Below are 20,899 nucleotides of genomic sequence, written 5' to 3'. Positions count from 1 at the left end.
ACCTTGACCTTTTCCTAAGCCCATAAGTTACCATTAGGGCAACGTAACAGAGACAATAAAACACCATTACAGTTGCGACCTTTACACGCGTTGGGTTCGCAAAGGAAAAAGACACTATATATCAGCAGAAAAGTTGCTGATTCGTCAACACGCTGCCCATTTTAGTTAAGTAGGTTTCCACCTTTCAGGCGGTTTATTTCAGGTTTGAATGCACATTTTCATAGAACGCATAGAGCTCTTTTCAGAGCAATTTTCCAGATATTAGCTTTGAGGTCAAGCCGTCCTCTAACGTCTGCTGGCAAAACAAACGCAGCTTTTGTATTATGAAATGTATATTTTATAGATTCTTATATGTTTTTGGTTCTTTGAAAATGTGCCACTTTTTGCCAAACACTCTGTATAACACGGTTTCCGGGTGTGAGTGAAAATAAAAAATTGTAAACTAGACATGTTTTCAATAGTGGAATCTTACAACATAATCTTTCCAAGTATGACGCACATTTCTTTATAAACCAGAGCTTTAGGGCGACGAATTTTTAAATTATCAATGTTTTTAAAGCTGTGAAATTCACATGCAGTTCAACTGAAAAATTATTTTTATACCCACTGATAGGGAAGAACGTGCTTTATCTGTGCGCTTAGAATCGCTTAAATGCCGACTTCCCTAGAGTTTTGGCAAATTTTTGAGCTTTGGGTTGTAAATTGAAGCGTTTGCTTAGAGCAACTAACCCAAACTAACCCAAAAGGACTTGTTCAAAAAAATTTTCACGCAGATTCTGGACTAACCTGAAGCCTCATTTTTATTTCATATGATAGGGAAAGCATTGCTCTATCAGGATGCGGAGTGGTGTTTCACACGCAATGTTTGTTTATTTTTGGCAAATTTCGGAACTTTCGAGTTGAATCTGCAATATTTCCACTAGTCACACGGGCCTGATTATTTTTCAAATATCTTTGTACAAAGTTGGGAGCAACTATAAATCTCCTTTTTACTCCGTTATATAGAGCAGGGGCTTTGCGATATGCGTGCCAAATATTATATGAAACCCAACTGCGGTAAATTTTTGGCAAGTTTTCAAAGTTTTGCCTTGAAATTGCGGTGTTTCCCTTAAATCAACGAGACTGAAAGTTTTTGAAATTTTCTGCTTCAAAACCAGAAGCAGCCAAAAAACTGCTGTTTATGCCCTTATATAGAGACGAGATTGTTCTATGCGCCCAAAAAGAATTGTCATTACAACAAGCTTGCTCGAATTTTGGCAATTTTATGAACTTTCGGGTTGAAATTCCAATGTGTTCTCTCTATTCGTTCGCGATTTTTCAACATTTTTGGCTCAAAATCAGGAGCAACTAGAAAGCGCAGTTTTGAACGATTATTTTATAGAGCAGGTTGCTGTAATCCTGTTTATGGAGATTTTGGCTGAATTTTGGCGTTTTTTAAACGTTAGTGTCGAAATTGCAAACTTTTCGCTAATCCAACCGGAAATCCTACAAATATTCATTATTCAAATTCTGGAGTAACCTGAGCGCCAGTTTTTATGCCGTTTGATAGAGGAAACGTTGCTCTATACGGATGCCAGTTTTATTTTAAAAGCGATCGTTTTTTATTTTTAGCAAAGTTTGGAACCTTCCGGTTGAAACTGCAGAATTTCCACTTTTCAGTCACACGGGCCTGCACATCTTTATTCAAAGGTGCAAGCAACTCTAAATATCCTATAAAATTCATTGACATCTAACAGCCGTTTCTCTATTCGTGAGCCAAATATTAGAGTCCCAATCGCTGCTAATTTTTGGCAATTTTTTCAACTTTAGCGTGAAATTTCGGATTTTCCTAAATTAACGGGACTGAAAGTTATCTGCTTCAAAAATCTGCTTCAAAACCAAAAGTAGCTAAAAACCTAGTTTTAATTCCCTTTGATAGAGACAGGTTTGCTTTATGCGTCCACTAAGAATTGTTGTTCGGGCGATTTTTGGCAATTGCATGAACTTTCAGGTTGAAATTCATCGTTTCCGTTACCTACACAAGACAGAGTATGTTTCAAAATTTTTCACTCAAAACCTGAATCAGTGAGGAAGTTCGTTTTCATGCTGTTTGATACGGAATGCGTTGCACTATTAACGAGCGGAGCGAAAATTGAACAGCACTTTTGGTTGATTTTTGGCGATTTTTTAGACTTTCGTACTGAAGTTGCATTTTCTCCTCTATTCACGCGCAATTTTTAATTTTACAAAATTTTTCGCTCAAAACAAGGAGTATCTAGGAGATGCCATTCACCGATTCGGTTTTAACCGATTGTGTAGAGACGGTTTTCCTCTAAAAACCTTCAAGGAATCGTATCTCGTATCAATTGAGATTTTGGGCAAATTTTGCCAATTTTTTCAACTTTAGGGTCGACATCGCAGCTTTTTCTCTAATCTAACGTGGCTGTTTTCAAAAATTCTGGACTCGAAACCGAGATTAACAAGATAGCTGGTTTTAGCACCATTCAATATAGATGATTATGCCCTATTTAATGGCTAAATGGAGTTTAAATAGCAATTTTCCTGGATTTATGGCAATTTTTCAAACCGTTAGGGTGAATCGTGAATACAACGGGACTACGCGATTTTATATTGCAGGCACGAAAATCGGTAAAGCATCAGGAAATAATTGAAATTTGAAGAGCACAAGAACGAATAACATAAAAGAAGGAAAACAGGCCCAAACAAACAGAAAACAAATAAAAAATGAAAAGTGACACGAAAAATGCAAATGCGCTTTAAATTGTTTTCAGGCAATTTTTCTACCATTGCTTTGTTTAGCCTCAATTATTGTCAATGTTTTATAGCAAGAACTGCCTGCTCCATCCATCAATGTCGGCATGGATTTTCCACATTCACTTCATATGAAAGGAAATTACTCGTTTCACATAGTGTTTTCTAGTTTTGCTTCTATTTTCCTGCCAAATCACGGTTTTAGTTTGATCGGTTCCGGATCGGTTTCGATCATTCCTAGCAACTGGTTTGTTGATGGAATTCGTTCGAAGCTCTGTGCCTGCATCGAGTGACCTTTGCACTTTCTAGTCACCGATTTAGTTGTTGAGTAATTTATTGTTGAGCTAATTTTCTGGCAACAAGCAGTGGAAGTATATTTCAAAACAGCTTCTCTTGCCATTTCCCCCGCAAGTACTCTTTTCACGAACGAAATTTGGACTTGTTAAAACTTGCCAACAAAGGGAAAACTTGGGTAAAACTTGGCAAGTTTCCATTCCGTTTCCTTGTGGATTTTCTGCTGGAATTCCTGCCAAACTAACATTTTTAATGCAAACGTTGGGATCTTCCAGCTGTAATTAACCAAACATCGATACTGCTTATTGTTGCAGGATTATGCGGCTTTTTTATGCCTTCCTGCAGCTCATTTAGCTTTAATAATTAACTTGCACACGTTCACTGACCCGACATGAAGCAGTTTAAGCGGCAGCGCTAAATGCAGGAAAATACTTGGATTTGCTCGCTCCAGTATCAGTTAAATTGTTCTATTAAAATGTTTGGCTGTTTTAAAACTTTAGCTCATAGAGTTGATGGATAATGACAGATCTCCAGGGCTTCAAATTAAGAGCCGGAACTGAATTCCGAAAGGTTTTATATTGAAATTTAATCAAATCAATGAGTCGTTTATTTCGGCGATTATCTCTCGGCTCCGAGGAAATCTGCCAACGACAAAATGAAAATGGAATAAATTAGGAAACTGCCAAATAATGACTTCGATTTTTTTCTTAACTGTGTGGGCATCGGCAAAATAACGAGCACTCCGTTAACTTTAACAGGGCGGTTCAGTCGGGGAAAAATTGCCGAAGTCGACTATTTCCAGTTTAATAAGGACGTGAATCGTTTTGCCTACAATTTCCCAATTATCATGACTATTTGCTGCTTTTTATCAGAAGATTTTGACTTCTGAAGCCTTTTGCTTGAAACTTGATTTTTTTCTGACGTTTCGCCAATGCGAGTGGAGTGCCTCTTCAGAGGAGTGTTCGATTCAGTTGCGGCTATATTCCTGAAGACTGAAGCGTTTTGAAAATGGAAACTGCTGTGTATACGAATTCGTAAAAAACAGAAAAAAGGGCATTGAAGTCACTTTTGTCGCCTTAATAGAGGACGGTCGAATGTTTGCAGCGGCGTAACAAGCGTTTTTCTATCTGAGCTGCGAGAAAGTAATTTTTGAAAGTCAGTTTGCAAGTCGCCCGTTAGAAAATTCTGATGCAAATACAAGCGCACCTCAGTGCAAGAAATTTTGTGAAAAATTGGAAAAATGTGGCTTCAGATTTCACTTATCCCCAATAATAGAGAAAACTGTAATTTTTCCAGTGCCCTAAATGGCGTTTTTATGAAATGGATTGCGCGAAATTAATTTTTGAAAGTCTGCCAATCGCCAGTTGGAAAATTCTGATGCAAATACAGCGCACCTCAGTATATAAAAATGCGTCAAAAATTTGAAAAAAATGGCTTTGAAGTCAGTTTAATGACTATAATAGTAGAGCAAAGTTCAGTGTTTCCAGTGGCGTAACGAGCGTTCTTCTATTTGAACTGAATTGCCAGAAATTAATTTTTGAAGGTCAATGCAAATCGCCAGGCAAATTATGATGTGAATACAAGCGCACTTCAGTGTATAAAAATTCGTCAAAAATTTGAAAAAGGTGACTTCGGAGTGAGTTTGATGAAGATAATGAAGCAAAGTTCAGTGTTTCCAGTGGTGGCGTAACGTGAGTTTTTCTATCTGAACTGCATTGGGAGAAATAACTTTTGAATGTCAGTCCAAATCGACAGTGGGCAAATAATGATCTGAATACAACCGCACCTCAATGTATAAAAATTCGTCAAAAATTTGGAAAATGTGGATTTGGAGTGAGTTTGTTGAGCATAATAGAGCAAAGTTCAGTGTTGCCATTGGCGTAACGAGGGTTTTTATATTTTAACTAAATTGCAAGCAATTAAATTTTGAATGTCAATTTGCAAGTCGCCAGTTGGCGAATTATGATGCAAATACAAGCTCACCACAGCGTATAAAAATTACGTCAAAAATTTGAAAAAGGTGACTTCGGAGTGAGTTTGTTGAACATAATGGCGCAAAGTTCAGTGTTTCCAGTGGAGTAACGAGTATGTTTCTATTTTAAATGTGTTGTCAGAAATTAATTTTTGAACGCCAGTTTGCTGACTGTAATAGAGGAAACTTCAATGCTTCCAGTGGGGTCAAGGGCGTTTTTCTATCTGAACTGGTTTGTGACAAATTAATTTTTGAAAGTCAGTTTGCAAGCCTACAGTGTTGCTCAGTGCAAAAAAATCGCCGAAAATCAGAAAAATATGGCAATAAAATCAAAATTGCCAGAAGAATAGACAAAGCTTTATACTTTCCAGTGGAGTAACACCCGCACCGTTTTCGAGATTAATTTTCGAAAATAAGTTTACAAACGGCCAGCCGATAAATAATGTTGCAAATGCCAGCACCCCACTGGGTCTAACAATGATTAAAAAATCAAGCAAATGTGACATTTGAGTCAACTTTACTACAATAATGCACAAAGCACTATTTCCAGTGGCGTAACAGAGGTTTTCCTATCTGGACTAGTTTGCAAGAAATACGTTTTTAAATTAAACCTGTAGGGTTTTGAAAATCAAAAGGGCCCAGCTTGTTCTTGCAAAAAATGTAATATTTCCAACCAGTTTGAATCGAAAACACATTTTATCGGTGAACTTTGGCTAAAATGTGTCGAGTTAAACGAGTTTATTAGGAAAATCCGCGAATTTTCAAAGTTGCCTTCGAATTAATTCTTCAGAACTTTTGATTGGAGTTTGCTAATTCCCAGCCAATCTTTAAAGCCGTAAAAGCCGCCAATCTGGAAAAGCTGAAGAGGAGAAAAGGGCATTTTTATGACTTGATAAGCGCTGAACTTTCAGATACAGCGTTCTAGCGATATGGAAAGCCTAACGATCTGATTTATTTTTTTGCTTCGTGCATCTAAAAAATAATAATTTGGGGTCAAAAGCTGCTAATTTTTCTACTTGAACTGGATGCATTTTTCAAAACCCATGTATGGACTGGAGCGGATGGGCTTTTCCTGGAATAAACTGGCTGACTCTCGCACGTCGGTTCTACTACAGCCAATCAAACATCGGCGTCTGTATGTACCGACAACCATCAGCACCAGCTAAGGCCAAACAAGTTATTTTGAATCAATTTGATCAGCAAAATTCTCCTGAATAAGCCCTCAAACCAAGAGCGTTCATTATTTATTAGTCGAGTCTTTCTTGGCTTTTCAAGCATTTCCATTATACCCACAATAATCAACCCACTTCCAATCAATCCCAATTACCAGATGGCGATGGATTTCTAAAATTGAGTTGCGGTTTCTTTGTTTTAGTTATTCGGCGTTTGCCGACGGTTTATTTGCCAAAGTTTTCGGGTTTTTCCTTCGGTTTGTTCATCCAAGTTTCACCGCTTCAGGTGAGTTTCACTTCCATCCATTTGCTTTGTTCGAGTTATTAATTCCAATTACTTTTCTCGAGTGCTTGTTTTTGTTTTAATTTACCAAACGTCCATTTTTCTCTATATAAAGAAGGTTTCGATAATTGTTTATCGACTTTCCATGTAGCGGAACACGAACGTCCTGCAGGAAAACTATATTTATTTGGATAAGAGCCTCTAATGCTCACAATGTGTCTATTATTTACTCCTCAAGCAGTCTGTCGAAACGTATCCTCGTGCCCGAAGGGAAAGAATCCATTTTTAATCGATTCAATGGACACGAGCGGCCTCAATTTCGGTATCTACTTTGCCAAACTTTCAGTGTTTCCTGCCGGATTAAGTACCAAAGAATGCAAACAGTGAACTTTGCCGCGAAAACCTTGGATTGAACAAAGTGAACAAAACTGATAATCTCGAGGAATTTTCTCGAGATCAATCTCGTTTCCTTTGTGTTTTATGCAAGTAAAGAAAAATGTTTTTCTTTCAAAACAGCAAAAATATTGTCGAATTTAAACAGCGTGGGCCGTATTGTATTAGTTGCCATTGTTTGATTACTGCCCCCCCCCTCTCCCCCTGAAGGTTTGCGGAAAATTCAGCGCCAACATTTCCATGAAAGTGTTTTTCTTCGCCATTAGTCCCTGATTCCAGTCGCAGAAAGAAAAAGACATTTTTTTCGATTAGCGCTCTGATATGCCTCGTGGGGCCTTTTTTAAATTGTTTCTGGCTAATTGAAGGATTTCCTGGATACATTCCCAAATTGAATTTTTTTGAATACTGGGCCCAGCCAGAATGATCCAACAAGTTTTGTGACTTTCAAATAGTTATTTCTCACGTCCCTTGATAGAAATATGCGTTTTTCACGGTGGGAAAGCGCAAGCTTTCCTCTGTTACGGCGAAAAGTTCTTTCGAATGGCTATTCCTGCTGATTTTCGGCGAATTTCTTTGCACTGAGGTTACGCTACTGGAAAAAACCAATTTTCGTTTATAAATGTGGCAAAGTTCAAGGTATTGTCGCTTTCTGCTGATTTTTGAAAAATTTTTATACCCTGAAGTGCGCTTGTCTTGGCAAGCAGATCTGGCGACTGGCGGCTTGAAGACTGATATTCAAAAATTCATTTCTCGTCAACCAAGTTAGCTAGATGCGCGCTTGTTATGCCACTGGAAAGAGTAGCCCTTGTGTTATCAGTGCCCAAAATGTAAGGCTAATGCCATTTTTTATGATTTTCGGCGATTTTCCATGCACAGAGGTGTAACTTACTGACTCTTGCAAACCCATTTTCTTAAATTTAGTTCTAGCACATCAGCCCTAACATAAAAACGCTTGCTACACCACTGGAAAGGGAGATTTTCATGTAAAATAGATGTGAAAAAGTTCACTCGATTGCCATTTTTGCCTGATTTTTGACGAATTTGTATACCCTGAAGTGCGCTTGTGTTTGCAAACTGATTTCCGTACAGGCTGTTTGCAAACTGACTTTCAAAAATTAATTTCTTGCAAACGACCACAGGTGAAAACGCGGTTGCAACGCCACTGAAAACACTCAATCTTCCGCTATTCTGGTGCCTAGTGTTGTTGTTGCAATGTCGGGTTTTCCTTATTTTTGGAAAAGTTTTATACATTGAGGTGCGCTTGTATTTACAACATTATTTGCTAACCGGCGATTTGCAAACTGACTTTCACAAATTAATTTCTCGCAAGCCAGAGCTACTTTATACGCCATTTGAAAGCGCACATTGTCCTCTATCATCATGCTAAATGTGACTCTAATGGCACACTTTTCTAAATTTTTACGAATTTTTATACCCCGAAGTGCGCCCGAAGCCTGCAAACCGACTTTCAAAATTGTCTCCTCGCAAACCAATCAAAGTAGAAAGCTGGTGATACGCCACTGGAAAGGGTAACGTTTGCTCTGTTATTGCATTAACGCTGGCTGTAATGCCACTTCTTCCTGATTTTTGACGATTTTCTATACACCGAGGTGTGAGTTACTGTCTTTTATTCTATATTATGATATATATTTCTCGCACACCCGTCCCAATACAAAAACGCATGCTACACCACTAGAACGAGCGAATACTCGCTTATAACAGATCCAAAGTAGAATCCACTGTCATGTTTTCCTGAATTTTTACGAATTTTTTAACCTTGAGTGTGCCAGTATTAGCAAACTCTTTTGTTGACTGGCGACGAGCAAACCGACATCAAAATATGTATTTTTTGTCAATTCATTCACACAGAATGACGCTTGATACGCCACTGGAAGGAGGAAATTTTCATTTGTATCAGGTACCAAGTTCACTGATTGACGGTTTTGTCTGATTTTTGACGAATTTTTATATCTTGGGACTGCGGCGGTATATTAACAAACTGTTTGCTTGACTGACATTAAAAATATATTTTCCTCCAATCCACTCCAATAGAAAGATTCTTATTTCGCCACTGGAAAGAGTAAACTTTCGTCTATTATTGCCGCAAGTTTTGGTCCAATTTTCTATACACAGAAGTGTTAGGTGCTGACTTGTCCAAACTGATTTAAAAAAAATATATTTCTCCCACACCAGCCACAATACAAAGTAGCTGGCTGCGCGACTGGAAAGAGCGCATTTGCATTTAGCATATTTTCGATTGCTATTTTTTTTCTGGTTTCTGACGAATTTTTATACCCTGAAGTGTTTGCAAGCTGATTTCCGGACTGGCTGTTTGCAAACCAACTTAAAAAATTAATGTCTCGCAAATGACCAAGCTAATAAGCACTTGGAACGCCACTGGAAACATACAGCCTTTCTCTATTATGGTGACTACGCGGACGCAATTTCCGCGTTTTTCTGATTTTTTACAAATTTTTGTACACTGGGGTGCGCTTGTATTTTCAACATTATTTGCCAAGCGGCGATTTGCAAACTAATTTTCCAAAAATTATTTCTTGCCAACGAGTGGGAATAGGAAGACTCGAGATACTCCATTTGAAAGCACAGCGTTTCCTCTGTCTTTGGTGTAAATGTGACTCCAATAACATGGTTTTCTGATTTTTCACGAATTTTTATATCTCCAAGTGCGCTTGTGTTAGCAAGCTGATTTGACGAATAAAGCGTGCAAACCGATTTTTTATGCACAGAGGTGCTCCTGTATTTGCAACCCTATTTGCCAACCGGCTCTATAATTACTTAATAATTTAAAAACTGTCCTTGAACCTCTGAGGATGCTGGCCAGGCATGTTATCGAAACATCTGTACCAAATTCCTATCGACCACAAAAAATTCCAATCGTGCAACAGCTGTGCATAAATTAAGCTGAAAAAAGCTCAATTGCGACTAGTTGAGCCCTTTTTCCTAGTTACATTAATGAAGACTATTTAATTTCGAGTGAAAATTGCACACAGAGTCCATTCGCTTTGTCAGTCGCTTTGCATAAAACGACTTGTGCAAAGATAACAAGCTAAATTATGTAAAATATGAATGCGATAAAACGGTAAAAGGCTGATGAAATTTTGAAAACAAGGGTTGAGTTCATAGGAAATGAAATCGGTTTAGAGCCCGGTTATAATTGATGTAATTCACTACACGAATCGAATAAAAGTGGAAATTATATGGCAGGCGAACAAAACGGCTTGATCCCAGTCGTGAAGCCGGTAGAAACGTAATGGAAAATCAATTTTCCGGAATTTTATTGAGGCCGTATCTTATGAGCTGTTAATTAAAAAGTGCCGCGGCATTCAGTAAATTAGCATTTAAATTGGCGAATATTTTGAATATAAATTACTGTCATCGTGGGCGCTTTTCAATTAAATGGAATTTATTAATAAAATTCGGCCGAATTAGGAAAAATCGCTCAGCGAACCGAACATTCGGGAAACATCGAAAACACAGAGCCAACAAAGCAATTACTCCATTTGGGAAAACATCAGCAGCGCATTGCTCTACGCCTTAATTATAATGGAGCCAAACCCTTGGCTAAAAGCCAAAAGTTTTTGTTGTTACGTGCGAAATTTACGCTTTATGTCGCCAGTTTCCAAGCGGCACATTCACATCAATGGCACAAGAAAAATTCAATTTTCCCTACAACATCCCCTTGATTACCCAGAAGACTTAATGGCTTATCCATAGTTAAATCCACTTCGTATTCTACCGTTGACGCAGCCACTATGCCCTAAGGGCCTTAACGTTTCAGGGAATCTGAAATATTAATACTGTAGGCAAATCCGCCCTTATTGTACGTTACCGCGCACATTATCCATCATGAAACTGGGTCGTTTCCAATTCGGCAATTTCGAATGCGAAATCTTTAGCGTACGATGTCAAACACCGAGTTGCAGGCAAAGAGAAATCAAATAAATTGGCATTAATTGGTGCTGATGGTCCCTTGCCCATTCAGACGTCGCGCTTTGATTGGCTGGTGTAGAAGCGACGTCTGGCAGATACGCGGTGCGGTCAAGAAAAGGCCCACCCGCTCCAATGAAAGCTTATTTCAAAACCCCATGAAATACAGTACGAACCAGTCAGGTAATTAATGGGGCTTTTTTGCAAAAACATTCAACGTACTGTTCGGATTGACCGATAACTGGGAAAATCTGCCAGCAATATTTCCTTGCCGCCCAACATTAAGCATCGTTACGTTTTCAATTAAGCGGCGAATTAACTAATCCGATTGCTGATAATCGTGATCCCATTAAGGCCCGCCTGGTGATAAAGGCCGCAGTTATCACGTCATTTTATTAATGACGGATTTATCGTTCATATAGCGGCTTCATTAAGCCTCTGGATTTATTAATTAAAATGGCAAATGAGAAAAACTCGCTCAGTTGAAAGCTTCGCACTGCTTTTGCAGTCATGAGCTTTCAAGATCCCTGCCCTTTTCCTGCTGCAACACGGAATTTTCCATGTCGAGTGGCATTTTCATTATGCTTTCAGGCGCGTGAAGCTTTGTGACTTTAGCACGTGAAAAAATCCACAAAATTCCATTAAAACCGTAAAAAATGATTAAGATACACTTTGCTCGGCTTCATCAGTTGTTTTTTGAGTTTCAATGTTAAAAAGTTCTTTGGCCTCAAGGATTTAGGCCCATATTTATAAACGATACTCAAGCCGATACTCAGCTCATGCTTGGCCAAGTAGATCGTTTTCAAGCAAGAGAGACGACTTATAAACAGTACTTCGTGAATTCTCGGCGAAGTATCGGTCGAGTATAGATGTATAGGGACTTTCGTATTTATTTGGTAATTTTATATTGGGACTATTGGCGAACTTGGCGAATCTAAGATGGCGTCAATGTTATTATGTAAATATGTCTTTTGAACCGCTGCAGGACTGGCGATGATCACGAAGATTACCGGACACAAGCTACAATATAATATACACTTTATGTAAGAAAGTAGACATGGAATCATAGAAACATTGCTACTTGTTGTTTAGAATTTCTAGAATAGAAAACTACTTGTATAGAATCTTGAACATACCAGCAATTGAGTAATGGGTGATATTTGATATTGGTAGTCCACGATTATCAAAAGGTAATATCATCTCAATAATAGTGGCCTTTGAAAACCGAAAACTTTTGCGAAATTCTACATGCGACAAAAACTCGGATTTTTGCCATCTCGTATATATATTTTACTAACACGTTGATCTTCGTTTATTTCCTCCTCTATTACGTCCAAATATTCAAAACCTTGTCCATTCTTATATTGTATACGATAGCAAAATCAAAAAATTAAAATGTAAAAACATAACATAAACAATAATATAACCTTAACAACCGTTTGGCGGTTCAACGAAAAATCTCGACCAATGGCTGGGCAGAAGCAATACTCAAGCCACCGTCGACCGATACCTCAAGTATGGGTCTCAAGCAAGGCTGTAAGCACTGGCTTGAGAATGAGAATCGTTTATAAATCGCAATCGAAGCCAAGTATCGTACTTACATCGTACTTTATCGTACTATCGAGACTCGACTCATGCTTGAGCAACGTTTATAAATACGGGCCTAAATCCTTGAGAGAGAGTGAAGCGGTTTTAAGTCAATTGAGACGGAAATTCAGAACTCATCTATTCATTTCATTTAACTCTTTGGGATTAAATTTTTTGGTGTTTTAACGACAAGGCTGAAAAAGAAACAAGCGACTGAAAAATTTACAAGGACAGGCAAAGCAAAGAAAGTGTGCAAAAACAAGAGGAAAACGCTCCAGCAAACCAACAACAGGAAAAATATTAAAATAAAGTGCTTAGGCAACATAGCGGAAAGAACGGCCAAACCACAGAACGAGAAAACGCCCAAAAACTCAGTCAGATAATTGAAAATTCAACTGACTGAAAATACTTTTGCAACTGTAGGCCAAGCACAGAGAAAAGTCTCCCAGAAAAAAACAAACACGATTGAGTTAATAAAATCCCACCAATCACAAATAACATTGGAAAATCTGAATGAAAAAAAAGACCTGGAAACATTCTACAAATGAAGAATGTGAAAGAAGTTCTAACGACCAAAAAATTCAACAAAAATCCAGTGACGAAAAGCCACTTTGGGACTTCAAAAGACTAAAAGAAAATATTTCAGATAAACGTTGCTCGGTTTCTTCAGTGAATAACTTTTCATCTTAAAAACTCTTTTGCTTCAAAGATTTAAACTCGTTTCCTTTTGAACGCCCACGAGTGAAGCTGATTAAAAAAAAATATGAAAAAAACTTAAAACAGTGTTCCAGCTGAAGGCAAAAAACAGAGAAAAATCGTCGGGTAAAAGAATCAAGCACGATTGTGCAAATACACAAATAAAGTTGAAAAGTCTGAAAAAATGGTCAAAACTTACAATTGACTGAAAGGACATAAAATAGTCTACAACGAATAACACGAAAAGAAACGAGTGCAAATGGACAAGAGAAAGGATTCAATTTTGAGACTCTAATCAATTCAAAGGTGGAAAAACGACTGAAAAACACACAACCGCAGAAAACTTTTGGCTTTAATAAGCCAAAGAAGCAAAACACTTTAGCAACGAACAACAAAATAATACTGGGACAATGTTCTAATGGAAATAGGAAATAATAGAAGGAAGAAAACATAAGACGAGAAATAGACCGAAAAAACAGTCGGGTGATGAAATATTCAACAGAGACTGATCGATCGGGAAGGATATGGTGCAAAAAAATGAAGAAAGAACTGAAAAACTTTTGCAACTTTAGGGCAAGAAAACGTGGAATAATAATTAAAGAGAAGAAATAGCGGGGCAAAATCTGAAGCAACGATCGAAATCGAAAATCGGCTGAAAAACATGAAAATTTTCTTCAATGCAGAATGTGAAAAGAGTGCAAAGGAACAAAAAAATCAATATAAAGCCAATGAGATGAAAGACACTTAAGAAACATTAAGGCGTGAAAAAATGCACGAAAAAAAACGGCTTAAGACACATTTTGCTCGGTTTTGTTAGTTAATTTTTGGAGAACTTTCAATCTTAAACCTTTTTTGCCTCTAGGATTTAGACTCTTTTCCTTTTTGGACGTTACCGACGTTTTCGTGTTTTTGTGAATTTTTCTTGAAAATTTGTCAGTGAACTTTCAAATGCTCAATAAAAAGGAAAACCTTTTGGACGTAAACGACGTTTTCGTGTCTTTGTAAATTTTTCTTTCACTTCAACTTTTAATTCTTTCAAATATATTTTTTTTAGCGATAAAGCGAAGAAGGAGACAAACGGACTGAAGAAATTATTCAATCTTGCTTCTCCAAGCAATTGAAACGTTCAAATGCGGCTGAGAAACACACAACCACAGACAGAACATGGAAATTGTACAAAAAACACTTCAGCAACAAACGACAAGAAAAAAATTAAGACAAAGTGCCAATGAAAATAACAGAACGAAAGGAGAAAACACAAACTGAGAGATAGACCGAAAAAACAGTCGGATAATGAAAACTTTAACTGCGATTGATCGATGATGAAGTAGCTGGGAACAAGTGCAAATAAAATGAAGGAAGAAAGGAAAAACTTTTGCAACTTAAGTCAAAGAGAACGTAGAAGAATCAGAAAAAATAAATAACGTTGAAAAATCTGAGAAAAGCTGGAAACTGAAAATCGGCTGAAAAACCAGGAAACATTCTACAATGCAGAATGTGAAAAGAGTGCAAAGGACCAAAAAATCAACATAAAGCCAATGAGAAGTGGAAAGACACTTTAGCAAAATCCAAAGCCTGAAACTGAAAAGGCTTGGAAATTAAAATGGAACACGCTTCCCTAGATTACCATTTCCAGGCGCTAAAAGAGTTTTTCAAAAGTTTCTATTGAAACCCCAGTGCAAACAATTTAGGTAAAAGCCCCTTAATGGAAAATGTGTTTCCCTGCCAATCTGGATAGTTTCACTCTGTACCTGTAGTTGCAGGAACCCGATTCAACCTCGAGCACCCCGAGCGATTGCTGTGGAACCCACCGGGGGAAAAGTCACCCTTTTTACCGGAAACACTGAAAACTCGCGCGCTGAGTTTCACCTCTGGAAACACCGACGAACTGGAGCTAACGTTGAGGTCGACAACACTGCCTGCTGCTGATCTCGTGATAGGAATCGTGTGAATCGACGTTGATCCTGCGCCCTGCCGAAGAACTAGCAGGACAAATACGAACAGGTAAACGTTTAACTCAAGAATGATGAGGAACTACTCAAAGTGAAACTGGGAATAATGATGCGCGCAGGATACTATTTTTTTTGCGATTGGAAACTTTAACTCACCTGTCTGAAGTGGTCATCAGGAGATCAACCATTGTCCAGCAGTTCGGGGCCTAAAACATCCAAAAATTAAACACAGTTTTGGAGGGTTTTCAGAGTCTTACCAGCAGCTTAAGATCCAGACAGCAACAACAGCATGGACGGGAAACATTTAAGCTAAGACACTGATTAGGTGATGGAATTGAATGGGCGCATTTTTGGTTATGGAGCTTAATAGTTGGCCTACTTACTAGGAAAACACACAGGCACTTACCTGAAAAAAAAAACATAAATTAGTGCTGATTTGCCAGTCGGAAAATCTGGAAAATTGACGCAGAACCACCTAAAACAGGAGCAGAACATTGCACACAACTGGCAGAACATTTAGTGAAGGGCCACAAGAATCCTCTGCAGGAATTCACGAAGCAAACAAGCAAACATTGAACTCACTTTTTTAATTTTGTCACCGGCTTTTCGACCATACTGGCGTCAAACTGTACGTGGCGCCCGATTTTTGCCAAATTTAACAATCTACCAATAAAATACATCAGTCAGTGTTCGTTTTTGTTTAACCAATTCAAGGTTTTTAGTGAAATGCATCTGGTTGATTGAGCAGATCGGAAAATTAGCTTAAAACTCTAAGGAAAGCTTGATCAACCCTTCCCTACCCACTGTCTCGGTTCGTATCGTCCTCTTCATCCTCCTCACTCTCCTCCACCTCAATGGCAGGCACTTGGAGACTGAACGTCTCCTTCGAAGCCTCAACAGTCATTTCCTCAAAATCCTCCCAACTTGGACAAGGAATTGAGGCAACGGGATAAACTAAACTAAATGAAAAGTTGTAGTTTGTGGGTGGTGGAGAGTGGCCTTGCACGCGTATAACCCAAATGAGATTAAGAGCTTTAATTTGCGCTGAATCCTGTTATAAAATGACAAATAACGCTCATCAATATTCTGCGGAGGCTTCAACGGGTAATCTCATTATACTTGTAATCTTACAAGCCCTCCCAGACACTTTGCGCCTAAAGCTATTTTTGGGTTTTAATCATGTTTCGAAAATAATTACTACGGCCCCAGGATCGGCTTCCATTTATGTGGGGAAAGGCTGGTTTTATCATGGTGGCCCTAACCTAATCGGTTCCAGAGGAGATTTTTTATTATTAAGTGTAAAGTACATTTGCACTTAATTAAGCTAAAAAGTTTGCCCTGCAGTCGCCTGTTAATTAGTTTGATGCTAAAATTAGCGATTTAATAGAATTAAAATAGCCTGCACCCTCTGACTGCTGATCGACTTTGGAGGTGTTCCCGATCGTGCTTATTAATATATCAATCAATCTGAATGGGCCGGAAATGTTCTTCTTCAAGCGAACATTTTTATATGTTTGCGCTTTAACTGCAATGCTTTTATGCATTTTTCCGTTTCAATACGCACCTTAGAGTGGTTTAAAAGCACGTAAAAGGTAGTAAGTAAAAGGCAATAAAACAGAAGTTTTTGGCTTTGGAACGCAGGCTGGAAGTTCCCACTAATGCTGGAACCGCGGCCGGATCTAACCGGGAAAGTTTAGTTCTTGCAACCGCCCGCACTGCTTACTTCGGATTGAGCCTAATCAAGAAGTGTTTTTAATTATTTTTTAAGCCGTGAAGGCCGTGGAGCTTTTAAGCTTTTGATGCAGTTTTCAGATACAAAAAGTACGTAAATCTGGTAGAACTACGGCCTGATTTAACCAGAAACGTTCGTTTTTTCAAAACTTCCACCCTATTTATCTTGGGACGAGTTTAATCAAGAGCCGATTTTTGAATTTCGAGAACTTAAAAAAAGCAGAGCTTTCGGTTTTTCGAATATAGTGTTTCCATATGGAAAGCTCGTAAAGCGGTAAAGGCTGCGGGCGGGTTTACTCAAGAAAGCCCGCTTTTGAAAGCTTCAAGCTCTTTACCGCGAAACACGCGTAGTTCAAGCCGGATTTCAGAATTTCGCAATCGTGCAGAAACCTCAGTTTTCCAGCTTTCAAACACAGTTTTCAGTTGCGGGAAAAGTGTTCTAACTACGCCCTGATTTAACCAGGAACGTTCGTTTTTTGGAACCCGCCACACTTTTCTCCACGCAGCACGCTCAATTAACAACCGATTTTCGAATTTCAAAAAGACAAAAAAAACGAATTTTTCAATCTTCCACCCACAGTTCTCAAATGCACAAGCACAAGAACTACGGCTTGTGAAAACTTGCAAAGTTGGCGCTTTGAAAACCTTCAAACTCATTACTTCCAAAAAAGCCTAATTAATGTGCGATTTTCTCAATTCTGAAACTCGAAGAAAGCGAAGTTATTCAGTTTTGTCACAAAGTTTGTTAAGGCGTTAGGGCTACGACCTGATTTAAGCGGACACGATATTTTTTTGAAACCCGCCACACTTTTATTTGCGCAACGCCCCCAGTTATCAACCGATTTTCGGATTTGAAAAACACAAAAAAATAGAAGTTCCACACACAGGTCTGAAATGCTAAAATTCCACAAAGGCACAAGAACTACGGCCTGTGAAAACTTGCAAAGTTCGCGTTTGGAAAACTTTCAAACTCATTACTTCCAAAAAAAGCCTAATTAATGCGTGATTTTTTTGGTTCTGGAATGCCAAGAAAGCGAAGTTTTTCAGCTTTCAAATACAGTTTTTAGGCGACGAAAGTTTGTAAAGGCGTTGGAACTACAGCCTGATGTAATCAGGAACTTTCCTTTTTTGGAACCTGCCACACTCTTCTCTGCGCAGCGCGCCGAATTATCAACCAATTTTAGAATTTCAGAAACACGAAAAAAGCGAAGTTTTCAGTCTTCCAAACGCAGTTTTTAAGCGCGAAATGTCCTTAAAGGTGCTAGAACTACGGCCTGTCTTACCCAGCAAAGTTCGCGCGTTTTGAAAACCTTCAGACTCATTACTTCGAAAAACAAACTTAATTAATAAGCGATTTTCTTTGTGGTAAAATGCCAAGAAAGCGAAGTTTTTCATGCAACATGAGAAAAGCGAGCTTTCCAGTCTTCCAAACGCAGTTTTGAAGTGCGAAATGTCCTTAAAGGCACTAGAACTACAGCCTGTCAAAACCAGAAATGTTTGCGCGTTTTGAAAACCTTCAGACTCATTACTTCGAAAACAATTTAATTAATACGCGATTTTCTTTATTCTAAAATGACAAGAAAGCAAAGTTTTCCAGTCAGTCAGCAAGTCATTTGAAACACAGTTTTTAGGCGATGAAAGTTTGTAAAGGCGTTGAAACTACAGCCTGATTTAATCAGTGTCTTCCGTTTTTAAAAACCCTCCACACTCTTCTCTGCGCAACGCGCCTAATATCAACCAATTTTCGAATTTCAAAAATACGAAAAAATGGAAGTTTTCAGTCTTCCAAACGCCGTTTTGAAGTGCGAAATGTCCTTAAAGGCGCTAGAACTACAGCCTGTAAAAGCCAACAATGTTCGCGGGTTTTGAAAACCTTCAGACTCATTACTTCGAAAAAAACATAATTAATGCGCGATTTTCTTTATTCTGAAATGCCAAGAAAGCGAAATTCTTCAGCTTTCCGACATAGTTTTTATGCGACGAAAGTTCGTTGAAACACAGTTTTTATGTGACGAAAGTTGGCTAAGGCGTTGAGACTACGCCCTGATTAAAGCGGACACTCTATAGTTTTTTGAAACCCGCCACACTTTTCTCCTCGCAACACGCCCAATTATTAACCGATTTTAGAATTTCAAAAACACGCAAAAAGCCAAGCTTTCGTTCTTCAAGTTTCAGTTATCAAATGCGAAATGTGCATAAAGGCGCTTGAACTACGGCCTGAGACAACGAGGAAAATTTGCTTTTGAAAACCTTCAAACTTCACTTCGAAACAAACCCGCTTAAAAAAAAATGTAATTTGTTGAACTTATAACAAAGAAATAATAAATTTGAAAGTATTCATCTGTTGCACGCAGTTTCCTAATGCAAAAAGTTCCCAAAACAGCAAAGCTACAGCCAAATTTACCTAAGAAATGTTCGCTTTTCGAAACTCTCCACACTCTTCATCTCAAAGCGAACCCAATTAATATCCAATTTTGAAACATCCAGTTTTGGTCTTTTGAATGCAGTTTGTTAGTAGCGAAGGCTTATACAGGAAGAATTACCTTCGAAAAGTTGTATATTCGACACTCTCCACACTTCCTCCTCACACACCTCAAAGCGGACACAATTAAGACAAAATTTTAAAACTTGAAGAGCACAGATTTAATCTTGAAAGCGTGTTTTTATACCTACAGAAAGTTTCTTAAAGCGCCGAGGCTACAGCCGCATTAAGCCAGGAATGTTCGTTTTTCAAACCCGCGCAAACTGAAGAACCCAAAGGTATTGAAATTTTGAACACAGTTTTCCACAGCCAAAATTTCGTGAAAACTCTCAGGATACAGCCATTCAACATTTTTTTGATCTCAAAGCTAACCCAATTGAAAGCTAATTTTCAAACTTCAAACCGCGGGAAAAAAACCAGATTTACCTCTTTGAAACGCATGTTTTGAATACCAAAAGTTCCCTGATACCCCGAGGCTACAAACAGATTTTTCCGTGAAAAGTTTGTTTTTTGGGGCTTCAGAAGTGGTTTAAACTATTTTTTTTTCGAAAACTTACCTACGAGAATCATGCCGCCGATGTGCGGTAAGTCGTACTGCAGGCTGCGGATCCTCTATGGAGAAAACAGTCGGATTCTGTGCGGATTTCGAATCGTTCATCCTGAAACAGTGGATTCGATCAAAGTTTTCTAGTGAAGAAACCCACATTTCTAGTATGTCTACTGATTCAGTTGCGCACGCTACGACTGCTGATAATCAACTAAAATTAATTATTTCATGGCTTTTCCTTGTTGCCTACGATTGAAACAATGCGAAAGTACCGTTCAATTAGCGCCAATTTTGCTTGTTGTGTGCTGGCGCCCATCAATGTTGTCAGATTGCGAAAATCAGTAAAACTTGAGGAGTTTTCACGGGAAAAACAAATGGACATTGATAAATCCGAAACGTCGTAGTAGAGTATCTTGAGGAATTTAATTTGTAGCGGTTTGGTGGATGGAGGCACGTGAAAAGGGCATTTTGCCGTCCTAAGAAATGGCTTTGAGATTAGGGATGCTTTCACGCTCGCATTCGGCGAACTTCAATTTCCTTAGAGGCCAGGAGTAACGATGGATAATGTCACTGCAGCACTTTAGTGATAAATCTATGCGAATTACCAGGCGACTTTTCCTGCAGAAGTAAACAGATTAGGATAAGAAACGACATCGAAAGCCGGGCAAATCGGATAAACCCCAGGAAATAACACTGGAGATATGAAAAACCACAATTTACAAACCCCTGAATTCCTCAAATATTACGAGCTTTCATGAATTTACTTGGAAAAATCGGGCAAAAATCCGCAAGTACAACAGTTGGAACAATTGAGGATTTGGAAACTTCCGCGCTCCGTTCGAATGCTGCCACCGCTAAAGATAGCGACTTATTCGTTTTTACCCAGGGAAATTCTAAGAAAAGCTTTTAACTGGCGAAATTAGGACGTTCAGCTTAGCGGGAAAGCCTCCGAAAGTGCAGCTGCAGGAGTTCCATATATATTTTCAACCTTTCAAGGGTTTGCCGAGTAAAAATTTCCATTTTCCTACGCTTGAATCGCAAACCGCGAAATAAAAAACCTAACTAAGGCTAAAAGAATTGAATTTTCTTTC

General features: G+C 38.4%; 1 protein-coding gene across 7 annotated transcripts in view; it reads right to left on the bottom strand.

Annotated features, from left to right (window-relative positions):
• Positions 1-20,899, bottom strand: part of LOC109535832 (eye-specific diacylglycerol kinase) — a 93,928-nt gene extending 73,029 nt beyond the window's left edge. For 5 of the 7 annotated variants that reach the window (XM_019901840.2, XM_048670430.1, XM_048670429.1 and 2 more), the window contains exons 1-3: positions 15,524-15,598; positions 15,306-15,454; positions 15,205-15,254 (exon numbers count right to left, since the gene is read on the bottom strand). The gene's annotated coding sequence lies outside the window, so the exon portion shown is untranslated. Of the gene's footprint in view, positions 1-14,847; positions 14,981-15,204; positions 15,255-15,305; positions 15,455-15,523; positions 15,599-19,818 lie in introns of those variants that run through there. The other 2 variants (XM_019901838.2, XM_048670427.1) reach the window with 2 other exon arrangements.

This window comes from Dendroctonus ponderosae, unplaced genomic scaffold, assembly GCF_020466585.1.
Source record: "Dendroctonus ponderosae isolate FM_Combo_2020 unplaced genomic scaffold, Dpon_F_20191213v2 Dpon_F_20191213_1, whole genome shotgun sequence".
NCBI lineage: Eukaryota > Metazoa > Arthropoda > Insecta > Coleoptera > Curculionidae > Dendroctonus > Dendroctonus ponderosae.
Note: the sequence above shows the minus strand (reverse complement) of the source record. Positions and strands in the feature narration are given on the sequence as shown.